Raw genomic sequence first — 12,719 nt, 5'->3', positions numbered from 1 at the left:
GGGAGGATGAAAAGAAATACTGCCATTAGTTGATTGTTTTCATTTTGCAGAGCTGCTGTCTTGGCAAGACGATCAGGTAAAGAGCTCCCTTTTGCTTCTGCAATGCCAGCCTTTGCATGACTCGATACCTTAATAAAAGGTAATGCACTTAGCAGCGGAATAGCATCAAATGATTCTGCTACTTGTTTCCCAATTTTAATAGACTGTCCTGAGGTTGTTAAATATCCCTTTTGAGTCCAAAGCATACCAAAATCATGCACCACCCCAAAAGCATAGTGACTCTGTAAATATTAGCGGATTTTCTGTTGCCAACTGGCAGGCTCTTTTTAGTGCTATTCATTCATGTTTTGCAGAGGAGATATTAGGTAAGGCAGCATTTTCAAATATTAGCAGTGAACAAATGATGGCAAAACCAGCCTGGTATTTTCCATGATGTCCTCACAGGTATGAACTGTGAGTAAATAATATAAAATCAGGGTTATCCATAGGGCTTTTGTGAAATCTCCTGGGAAATATGATTGTCAGTTAAAACAATGCCGTCATGTTTTTCATCATTGACTTCTGTTTCCTCTGGTAGTAGGGTATCTGGATTAAGCTTATTACAACTGTGAAGAGTTATATTTGGTGAAAGAAATGTAATTTCATGGGCGATTAATGGGCTTGCTGAGTAATGTTGTGTGTGATGAGAGATTAGTAAGGCTTTCACAGAGTGGGGAACAAAGAAAGTGAGAGGGTGATATGATTTTCTCTTCTGATATGATACAGCCCAACTATTGCTGTGATAACCCAGAAACAAGGGGGAAGACTGAATCTACTGAATCTGCTGGCTATAATATCTGTTGGCTATAATATCCGACTGTCTAGTAGTAAGGGACATACTGCTGAATTATACTCTTATTGCAGTCCCCTTGTTCACATGAACAAAGAGGGAGAATGGTAAATTACATGTACCCCAATGCCCCAATGTCTAAGCCAGGAGATATTTAAGGGTCTTTTATAGCTTCAGAATATTCTATTCCCCAGCAAAGAGGTTCAAATGCTCATACTTCTTTAGGTACTAAATGTAGTAACTTGTTCAGCATCACTTTCATCATGGGTCACAAACATGATATGTGAAGGAAGTCTGATTAATCCTTCTGGTATGAAAAATTCCCCCTTTATAAGTGAAAAAAAATATGGGCTTCATAGACTTCTAATATATCTCTACCTGTCAGGTGAATCGGAGCACTTGCTACTAAGGAAAAGGAATGCCTTCCTTTAAGTTCTCCTAAGTAAAATTCTAAAGGTAATGATTCAAGAGCTTTAAGAGGTGCTTTAGAAACCACCATCATTTGCGTTGAAGTATTACTCTGAGGGAGGGAGGCTTTAATTTTGGTAGGATTGAAAAGGTGGCTCCTGTATCTATTAGGCCTTTGTTTCTCCTTGTATAATCATTTCTACTTCTCCCATGGTGTTGGTGAAGAAAAGATGAAAGTGTCTTAGTGTTCCCTCAGAGCAGCCTTATTGTTATTTAACTTGAAATTCACCTGTAAAATCCAGTTTACCTTTTAGATTACTTTCTAAATACAAACAATTTTAATGTTCGGGCTCTCCACAGTAAAAGAAAAAACTCCATATTTTTCTGTCAGTGTGGAGGTTGGTTAACTCTCAGCTGACAGTAAAGTGCTACAATTAAAGGTTTGTAATTTTTATAAGTATAGGTTTTTCTTTCTTTTTAATGGTTTTGAAAAGATGGTTGACCAGTTTGATAAGAGTGTTTGCCTGTAATGTGGACCAACTTAATTTGATTAGAGTAGCCAGTTCTTCAATCTAAACCTTCTAAAACGGCAAAGTTAAGTAAGGATCATTTCAGTGGTTGGAGAATTATGAATAATTCAGAAACAGCTGTATCAGTTGATACAGGTCTGAAAATCTAGACTCATAAACTCGGATAGTTAAATTCCTTAACAAATCCCAATGGGTCTTGACTAGGACAGGGAAAATCCTTACCTAAAACTCTAAGTTCTGCTTGGGTCCAAGAATGCACAAAGGTTGGTTAGCCTATTCCTGTAATAAGTTTCTCCTGAAAAGGGACATAACTACCTCTGATTCCTTTACCAGAGGAGAGGGAGCAGCAAGAGGCAGAGAAAATGATGAGAAAGAGAGATAGCTTCTGAAGCAGCTGTTCAAATAGAAGATGATCTCATGGAGGAGCAGTGAAAGAGACAGTGTCAGTGCTAGCAGCATTTTAAAATTTTGATAGAGTTCAAGCAATTTCTTCTTGGTTGCCTGCAAAGAAGTTATTTTATCATTTCTTCTTTTAGAGGCTTCTAGATACAAAAGTAAGCATTCTATTCAGTCTGTTTTGATCTTATGGCCAGCTTTTTCTAGTTGCATATGCAAAAACTTCAATTTTGGAGTGTCAAAAGAACCCTAATTTGGCCATTTAGGGTTGAGATCTCTTTTAGTATAATTTCCTCAATTAAGTAGGTACTTGCAAATATAAGTTCCATATGTATTGTACATGAATCTGGCTTTGGTGTTAAAGATTCGCTTTCTGACACCCTTCATTTATATTTCTTAGAAATCCTATCTCCCAATTTCAAGTTGAATTTATTTGGGATAAAATTTATTAATAAAATTGCACAGTGGGCTGGTGTGCTCCTTGTGAGCTTAACTACTCTAAATGTCACCCCAAAATCATTTCAGCTCTTTTTATAGGTCTTGGTTTCTCCCCAGGCAGTCTAAAACTGCCATGGGTACTCAGCACACTGAGCGGCCAGCTCTTACATGTGGTCCCTGGAGCAGCAACTTTTTAATTAATTAATAACTTTCCCTATGTGGCTGCTGCGCAGTGTGAGGACTCTTCCTCCACCATTCCTGTAAATTTCTCAGTTGCCTCAGAGATCTGTAACTCACTGGGAGGGCACATCTCCTTTTCCTTCAAAGCTGAGCTCTTTTGTGATACTTTTGGTTTTATCCTAAAAAAAAAATTCAGTTAAGACAGCCAAGTTGACATCAGGTCAGTCTCCTACGTAATCATCCAATCTAAACAAAATTATCCAGCTCTTTCTCAACTGGAGGTAACCTCAGTGTCTCTCAACTGAGCAAATACAGGCACCTTTTCTTGAAACTAAGTTCAGTGATAGCCTATTCACAAAGAGGAATTTAACAGCTTCTGAATAAACTCAGGATCTTCAATCAAGAGTTAGATATGCTGTACCATGAGAAACTCGGCCGAATTCATCTGGACTCATCAAGGAGGTGGGTGAGCACAGGGGGCCCTTAACTGACACCACGGCTCCAGACCCTCATAGAGCTCAGGAAGAGGAAGGAAGCCTTCCCTGTGGTACCGTCATGGGTCACCAAAACTGTTGACAGGGGAAAAAATGCACACTGTAAGAGCTGTGAGTCAAGTTTTTTTTCAGTGCCTTACTGAGGACTCTATCCCTGGAGACAGCCTCGCGGATAGCTCTGAGGAACTCTTCCAAAACAGTAATGAAGGAGGTCAGTATATATGTGAATTTGGCAAAAGGATACCTGCAATCAACAACACGTCTCAGTAAAAAGTTGCTGTTAGTAATGGAAAACAGATATATTTGATTTTAGTCTTTTTAAGCATGGGAAAAAATACAAAAATTTGGATGCATAAAATTTTCTTCGGAAAATAACTGTCTGAAAGCCTTTTTCCTAGAGCACAGTGTGCTTCATTCTGATCTGCACTCTGAACTGATTTCAGGGTGTGTTGAAGGTCAGCAACTGCAGTGATTAATGACTCAATCCTTGTAGGGCTCGATGACGTGACATTCTTTAGTTTAGACGGTAAATATTCCCAGTGATATTAAATGACCCCATAGACACAAGAGGCCCCAAGGACGGTGACAAGAGTACTACACTCCCAAGATTCAGAACCACCCCCAAACATAGCCAAAAGAAATAAAGACAGACAGTTCCTCTGAGAGCTGTCAAAAGTAAGTAGAACCTCCGCTGCAAATAGAGTGCAACCCACATTTCTGTCCAGCCATATTTTGGGGCTCAGAACATGATGACTGAGTTTTCTGCATCAAGAGAACTGACAACCTTCATGTCCCAAGCAGGCAGAAGCCAAGCCAAGTTTTCAGGACACAAATGAGACAAACAAGAGGCTATAGGTGTTGCTGGGAGAGAAAGGATTGAAAGGTATCCAGCCAATGGGTACTCCCAAAACCAAATTCACAAGATTCTGTACTTGAAAAGGGTGAGACAGCATGAGATTTTACCTTTCTTTCTTGCTCCAGTTCACCGCAGAGCTGACTCTGGTAAGATTTCTCAGCTTTTGCTGGCTTCTGCCAGTTTTCCTAGCAACCTTTTTTCAAGCTCTGGAGTGAGTGTGTTTAAAGTAGAAAGTGTAGACTTGGTATCTACCAGAATTTAGCAAGGATTTCAATTAATTTTAACTTCCCTACAGCTGTTTAAGGTAATAACTTTTTCAAACTTTTCAAACTTTTTCACTTCATGAAGCAGATAGTGTTCTTTTGGAGTAGTGCCAAACAGGAAGGAAGGCAAGAAGCCTTTATAGGATTAAGAAGAAATGACAAGTAAGAGACAAATTGAAAATATTTGTTTGACTGGGGTGACATAGTCACCCTGGTTTAGGAAGAGAAGAAACAAGGAAATAAATGTAGAGCCCATACATCAAAAAAAATGGACAACTTAGAAGAAATGGAAAAAATTTTTAGAAAGGTACAGTCTCCAAAGAGATTGTACCTGCTTCAGCAGGAAGAAATAGAAAATATGAACAGCCCAATTACCAGTATAGAAATAAAATCAGTAATTTAAAAATTTCCAAAAAGCGAAAAGTCCAAGACCAGATGGCTTCACAGGTGAATTCTACCAAACATTCAGAGAAGACTTATTACCTACCATTCCGAAACCATTCCAAAAACTTGCAGAAGAAGGAACACTTTCCAATTAATTCCATGATGCCACCATCATGAATGGTGATGATGCCACCATCATCATTTGGTGGTGATGCCACCAAAGCCACACAAAGATATCACACAAAAAAGAAAATTACATGCCACTATCAATGATGAAGATCAGGATAAAAACAAGAATGTCCACTCTCGTCATTTTCATTCAACAGACATAGTTTTGTAAGTCTTAAGGCAATCAGAGAAGAAAAAGAAATAAAAAGAATCCCAATTAGAAAAGAAATAGTACCACTGTCACTGTTTGCAGATGACATAATACTATACACAGAAAATCCTAAAGATGCCACCAGAAAACTACTAACCCTCAGCAGTGAATTCAATAAAGTTTTGGATACAAAATTAATACACAGAAATCTGTGTTTCTACACACTGTTGTTTCTAACAAAATATCAGAAAAAGAAATTCAGAAAACCATCTCATTTACTATCACATAAAAAAAGGATAAAATACCTAGGAGTAAACCTACATAAGGAGAATAAATCTACAGATAAAATGCAATCCTTATCAAATTACCATGGCATTTTTCACAGAATTAGAAAAAAATAATTTACAATTCGTATGGAAACACAAAGGAGCTCAGATATCAAAAGCAATATTGAGAAGGAAAAATGGAGCTGGAGGAATCAAGCTCCCTGACTTCAAACTATACTACAAAGCTACAGTCATCAAAAGACTATGGAAAAAAAAAAAAAAAGACTATGGTATTGGCAAAAAACAGATGTAATAAAGCAAAGAAAGATGAGAGAAAGCCCCCAAAAAACCACTCACACAAGGTCAGTTAATCTACACCAAAAGAGGCAAGAAAGTACAGTGGACAAAAGACAGTTTCTTCAATAAGTGGTGCTGGGAAAACAGGCCAGCTACAGATAAAAGAATAAAATCAGAACATTCTCTAAAACCATACAAAATAAACCTTACAAAAATAAACTCAAAATGATTAAATACCTAAATATAAAGTGGGATACTATAAAATTCTTAGAAAAAAACTTTGGCAGAACATTCTTTGACATAAAAAGCAGCAATATGTTTTTGGATCCATCTCAGAGTTATGGATATAAAAACAAATAAACAAATGGTATCTCATTAAACAAACAATTTTGCACAGAAAAGGAAACCAAAAACAAAAAAAAGACAACTCACAAATGGGAGATATCATTTACAAATGATGGAAAAGAAAATGGATTAATTTCCAAAATATACAAATAGCTCAAAATCAAAAAAACCAACAAACCAATCAAAAAAGGAAAGAAGACCTAAAAAGACATTTCTCCAGAGAAGACAAATGTCCATCAGGTACATGAAAAGATGCTCATTATTGCTAATTATTAGAAAAACGCAAATTAAAACTATAATGTGGTTCGTGTTTCCGCCTCTTTAGGAAGAAGCAATTAGCATGAAGCAGTGAGGCATCCTGCCTAAATATACACACGGGTGACCGGTCTGTGATGGAAAACCCTACCTGTTCAGCTACGTTTATTCCCAACAAGAACCCACTGTCGAAAGGTGCTTTCCACGAACGTGGTAGAAACGCCCACGGTTACTCACAGGGAAATGAGCTGTTGCGAGCTTTGCAAAGAACGTACTCGCCTGATTCCGTTGAAAGCCGATATCCCCTCAACTTGTTATTCGAGGTAATCACCAGGAGGGGTTGACGTTTCTCTCCCTTTGCCTTACCTTCTCCAAACGCTGGAAAAATATTCAATGCCCTGGTTGAATACAGTTATTCAAAGACCGATATCCTAGCTTTTAAGACAGAGCTACATCATTACAAAGGGAAACAAGACGTATACGATCATGGAAACCATCTCCTCTGATTCCCCTTTGCAACACAGATGGCAGGAAAGTTTTTAAGCTCTTCTTCACTGGACAGCATAACGGAGATCTTAAACACATGACAATTCCAGGGTATCGTCAGCCCTCATGGAAACACAGGGCCGATTGTCTCCTCCCGTAAGACATCGTGGGCCACAAGGTGCTGTGCTGGTTTTGTTTTGTTTTTGAGTTAATTTTATTTTTGAAAATATTTACCAAAAGGGGTAAAGAATAGAATTCTAAAGGTAGAATATTTAGGGTGGTAGAGGACACCAAAACATGTCTGTGTTCTTATGGGATCTTTTTCATTCAAATTTTCAGTACAGCGAAATGTTATTTTCATGTTCTTTAAACCTTTCACTTGAATTCTGTCAGTTCCTGTAAGAAACAAGAGGAATTTTTTCTTTTCCTCCAAAGTCAATTTGTGTAAACCTTTGGTGGGATGTGAATTGTCGTATCCTTGTTCATAATGTGCATTCTTTCAAATATTTCCCAGTCGTAATTTTCCAATAATCACATCCTTGAGTTCTTCAAGATGGAAAAATTCAATAATCTCCTTGTCACACACTTTGTGAAATCCTCTTTGAAACTCTTCATAAACCGCCTTTACAGAGATGTTGAGGATCTAATTGACATATTTACAAACATAGTCTCTCTTGTTAGTCTGGTGGTCAGTTACGTGACTTACGTTAAGAATTTTCTACATCATTTTTGTCCCAACGCACATTAAAATGGATGTGAAATACTTCTCCAAAGTCATCACCTTCATCATCTAGAAGTGTTGGCAAACTCTTTCCCAAAACAGGACTGAGTTCTATCAAGTCTTCTAATGATGGCATTTGGTCCAAAAGTTTCTTAAAGAGAGACAGTGGGAAAGGGATGTAAGCAACATTGCAATTGAATCCACACAGAACCCCAAAGAAGAAATAACTTCTCAAATTTAGACTTAACAGGAAACCACATGTAGGAAACCTCTTCAGGATATGTGAACTTCCCATATTCTAGCCGGGTCATTTCTTCCAAGAGAAACTGGAAAAACTGCCCTGACTCCTCCAAAGTCATATCCAATTTCTCCACTAAATGAAGCCAGTAACTCTTTCCTCAGATCTTTTTTTTTTTTTTTTTATTCACACACACACACACTGTATTTTATTTTTACAAGACATAAATAGACTGACACCAAGCATTGTACATGGATGACCACAACAAAAGCAACAATGATTGCAATTACCAAACATGAAACACACTCATACTATGTCATACTTTCCTCAGATCTTCAATCTCATATTGATTTAGCTGATTCAAAACATCCTCAACCAAGTGACTCCTTCTGACTGTTAGACTCAAGGTGCGCCGTAAAGCTAATTCAGACCCTTCTTGTGCCACAATGCAAGCTATCCGCATAGAAGCTCAAAATTTCTTCTGTATTTTTAAAAGTGAGACTGCATAATGTAGATTAATTTTCGACAGAATACTAGAGATAAATGGAAAATTACTGAATATGACAGGATACTGGATGTCCATTGAAGTGTCTGAGTTCATTTTCCAGGAGGACCTCTGTATGCATCTTCATAAAAATCAAGCGTGTGAGTTCATTTACTTTGAAGATATTTTCAGGCAGTTGACATGTAGTCTGGTTTACCCTGTGCAGCTTTTTCAACATTTCTAGGAGAGTTTTAATGTGATAGTTATGCTCAGTACTTCCAGTCCAATAATTCAGTTGAGAAACGATGGCTGTTTTACACCTGGACCAATTTGATGAAAGCAGATTCTTACAGAGATGCCCAGTATTCCTCCAGAAGCTCTGATGACTGGTCACTCATTTTATAAACAGCTTCTGCAAACGGAACCACCAAGCTGTCCCAGTTATAATCATGCATCACAGGACATTCTGGGAGAAGGAAGAAAACTTCTAAAGCTTCCTGATGTGGAGAGTGAAATGGAAGATTTTTGAGCAGAGTAACCCTGAGACGTGGTTATCATGTTAGTAATCCAGTCCTTTTGGGTTAACTCCTTAAAGGTGTCCCTTGCTGTATTTAAGTCCAAATGAATAGACATCGTTTCTCCAGCTATTCGTTAGCTTAAAAAACTTCCAGCCAGACATGAAAAAGATGAAAATATTACTCTAATTTCCCTTTTTGTATTTTGCCACTGTTTAGTCCCCACATCAGCAATCCACCTCTTTACATATAGTGCCTTCATTCAAGGTAGGAATTTTCCTCCTCAGATTAACATCATAGGAATTCTTTTTTTCCATTCAAAGCAAAATGCTTTGATCCCCTCCAGTAATCATTAACTCCTTTTCTGAGGTACGGCTTTCAAATTTGAGTTCTTCATTTGATGGCAATTTCATGGGACATGGTAGCAGTTGATTGTGTGTTCCACCGTTTCCCAGTTGTCCCTCTTTTCCAGAACCAAAAGAAAGACCTTCCCCAAATCAGAAACATAAGCAAGTGTGTGCTGCCTTCCATATGCTATCTGGGTCACTCTAGTCCCAAAGAGCCCAGTTACCAAAGAGGGCCTTAACTCATTCTGTGTTGAATTGTGACCGAGCTGCCCATACTTCCCATCACCAAAAGTAAACTCTGTGAGCAGGGCAGTGTGAGAGCCTCCACAAGCGAGGAATTCAACGTTCTGATTGTCCAACACTTCAATATGGGAAGGAGAATCTTATTGTATTTGTGGCCCAGGCCCAGCTGTCCACAATAATATTTTTCCCCATGAGTAAACGTTTCCAGTAATGATAAGGCCATGCTATGGGCTTCTCCTGCAGAAATCTGAACCAAGGGGACCATTAGAGGTGCTCCACAATCTGTGGTGTGGGGGTTGAAGCAAATATTCTTCCAACTCCAAGCTGACGGTCTAAGTTCTGTCCTCATGCAAAAAGCTCACCACGTTTTGAAAGTGCAAGAGGATGATAATCTCCACATGTGATCTGAATTATATTTTTTTCTTGTAAAATGCACTGAAACCTTGCATGTTCTATGCTATAGAACAGGGTTCTATATGGTTTTCCATCTGAGGATACAGCCAGCATGTGCTCTGCATTATGATCCACAGAATGTATCTTCATTTTTTTTCCCTAACAATGCACTTCGGCTTCCCGGCTCCATCGCTCCCCACTGGCAGCTGGTGGGCCTCGACGTCGGCCCCATCGCGTTCCAGCACCGCCAGGAGTTGCGCATGCAGCACCTCCGGCGCGTTGCCTCGGTCCTCCGGGACAGCGCGCTGCGGAGCCCGGAGGCGATGGGGGAAGAGCCAGAGCTTCGCGCCACGCGGCTCCGCGGGCCGGGACACAGGGACCAAGCGCGTGCCGCTCCGTGACCTCTTCTGTGACTTACGCTCCATCGCCTTTTTCACGGGCTCCACGGCCTGCCTCAGCTCTCCGGACCTGCGGAAGAGAGCGAGTTGCGGCGAGGCAAGGAGAGAGGGAGACGGCCGCTCAGAGAACGCCTACTGCCCCCGACCGTCGAGGGGCAGAGCCGGAGAGGGCGGAACGCGCTGCGGCATCGAGGAACCACGGCCTCCCTACCTCCCGTGCAGAGTATGTTGAACAGTGCTTTGGGAAAGGCTTTTCCCTCAAGAGTCATAGGCATAGCTTTTCTGGCTCCACAACACATATTAAGGCACTTGCTGAGTTCTACGGGTATCTACAGTAATGCATTGCTAAGATAACAACAGGCAGGAATTCTCTTCCTTGAAAAAAACGGCTCTGAAAAGCATTTCCTGTCGGCAGCCTCGAAAAAGCTATCGCGGTTAGGGTGGGAAACCCTCTCTTGTGTATGGGAGACAATGGGCACTTTCTCTCTAAGACTCGCTAGGTCTCTGCATAAAGGACTCGACCAATTTAGCCTATAAAAAAGTCTCGTTACCTGTTTGTGATAGAAACGTCTCGGTGCTTCAGGCACTTGGGAACAAACGCATTGCCCAAAAGCTCGCTAAGGATCAGTGTTGCGAGCTTGACTGTACACTCGCAAAAATTGTTCATTCATCTGGGTCGTACGAATCAGGTTCGTATTTCCCTCTCTATGGAGAGAAGCAATTAGCCTACAGCACAGAGGCATCCTTTCCCAATCAGTCTTCAAACACCGACTGCATGGCCACTTTATCACCTTTGGATTAGAGTGGCAACACCGGGATCTTAAACAAGACACTGCCTGCCCCACACTTTAAAGGCGTCTTTCACTCACTGAAAGAACACACGGCCGCAGAGGTGTTATTTTCTCCATAAGAACCAATTGGCTGCACTCCTTCCGGAGAAGTACCTTCAACTGGGAAGGCTTGCGAGAGTTTTTATCTCCATGGGCTTAAACACAGCTTATCTAGCTCCATAGGGTCTAGAAACACCCTTGCCAGGGTTCCAAGATTCCACAAGGGTTGCCTCCTCAGCTCACACACACGGTATAATTCCCTTCCCCGAGAAAGGACGATTTCCTGACGGGGGCTTGGTGGAAAGATTTTTCCGGTTAGTATGGGAAACTTCACTGTGTATGGGAAAGAAACGGCCCTTGTTTCCACTGGCACCTAAGTATCTGTTGGCAGACTCAGGGGAGTTGGCCTACACACACGCTTGCGTGATGAATCTGTTTTATAAAACGCTGCCTGCACACCTACATTTATCTCAAAGAACCGACTGCCTAAATGTGCTTTCCTGAAACTTGCTAGAAATGCACAAGTTTACTCAAGGGAAAGGAGCTGTTCCGAGCAGTGCAAAGAACGTACTCGCCTGATTCTCTCTGTTGAAAGCAGACCTTCCCTCAGCTTGTCATTACAAGACGTAGCTGACCAGGGAAAGCCATCTCCTTTGATTCCCCTTGGAACAGAGAAGGCAGGGAAGGTTTGAAGCTCTTCTTCACTGCACAGCTTTATGGGGGTGGTAAACAACCACCTACATTCCTGACACTTCCAGGGTATCTTCCGCCCTCTTGAGAAACAGGGCTGATTGTGTCTTCCCATAAGATGTCATGGGCCACGTGGTGCCTTAGAACTGTTGATTGTGAAAGGCTTTACTTCTAAGTGCCTTATGAACACCTTTAGTAGCTCAACAGTACATCAGAATACACAGGCTTGTTTAACAAGATTCTGGAAAACTTCACTAGTCAGATCACATGCAAGATATAGCTTCCCTTCCAGAAAAATATCACTATGAGGAAAACTACTTTTTCAGAAAGTGGTAAAAATCTTTAGGTTAATACTATCGGGGTTAAATGGGCTGTTTTTGTACTGTCAGCTGGGTACCGCTTTAAAGACACAATGAAGTTTGCTATACAATCAGCGTTGTCATCTGTCTGTGAGAGAAACGCTACCCACTTCAACCACTTAGGGTAAGTTCCTTGGAAAGAAAACATTTTCTGAAAGTTCTTTCCTGTAGCTGTGACAAACACATACATTTACTAACAGGCAATCAAGTCTTTCCATGCTTGTTTTAAAAATCATTCCAACTGTGGGGTTGTGGCCAATTAGCTGTGTCTAGTTCTTCTGGGTTAGTTTGGTATATTTCTCCATACAGGCTCTAATTGGTTGTCCCTTAAGAATTTTATTCTAAATGAAATTACCATAACAGACTAGTAAAACAGGTGGTCCAGAGACTTTTGGCTACTGTTAATAAGGCTTAGTCCAGTAATAGCACATTGAGTCACTTAACAAAATCCTCACCTGACCTGGGAATGTGAATTCATAGCTCTGGTGAGACAAAATTTTCATGAAATGCCTCCCAAACCTTGGTCAAATTTGTGACCATGAGAGAGCTGTGCCAACTACAAATTGGCACTTGCCATCTACCTCTACAAAGATTAAATCATGAGGTGCTGAAGCTGCTGATGTTTAACAACCTCTGAAAGGAGTTCAGGGTGGACATGAGGAATGAGACACTCTGCTCGTAAAAAACTGGCAGAACAGGGCTTCAGATAGATATTTTCAGGAGAAGATTTTATGAGCCTAATTCTTACATCTCAT

The 12,719-nt window shown here is 40.4% G+C and overlaps 1 pseudogene; it reads right to left on the bottom strand.

The window, feature by feature from the left end:
- Positions 1–478: 478 nt before the first annotated feature.
- On the bottom strand, positions 479–10,112 carry LOC118889815 (annotated as a pseudogene).
- Positions 10,113–12,719: the final 2,607 nt, after the last annotated feature.

The sequence above is a fragment of the Balaenoptera musculus genome, chromosome 2, assembly GCF_009873245.2.
Source record: "Balaenoptera musculus isolate JJ_BM4_2016_0621 chromosome 2, mBalMus1.pri.v3, whole genome shotgun sequence".
In the NCBI taxonomy this organism is placed as follows: Eukaryota; Metazoa; Chordata; class Mammalia; order Artiodactyla; family Balaenopteridae; genus Balaenoptera; species Balaenoptera musculus.
This window is presented reverse-complemented; position numbering and strand designations above follow the sequence as displayed.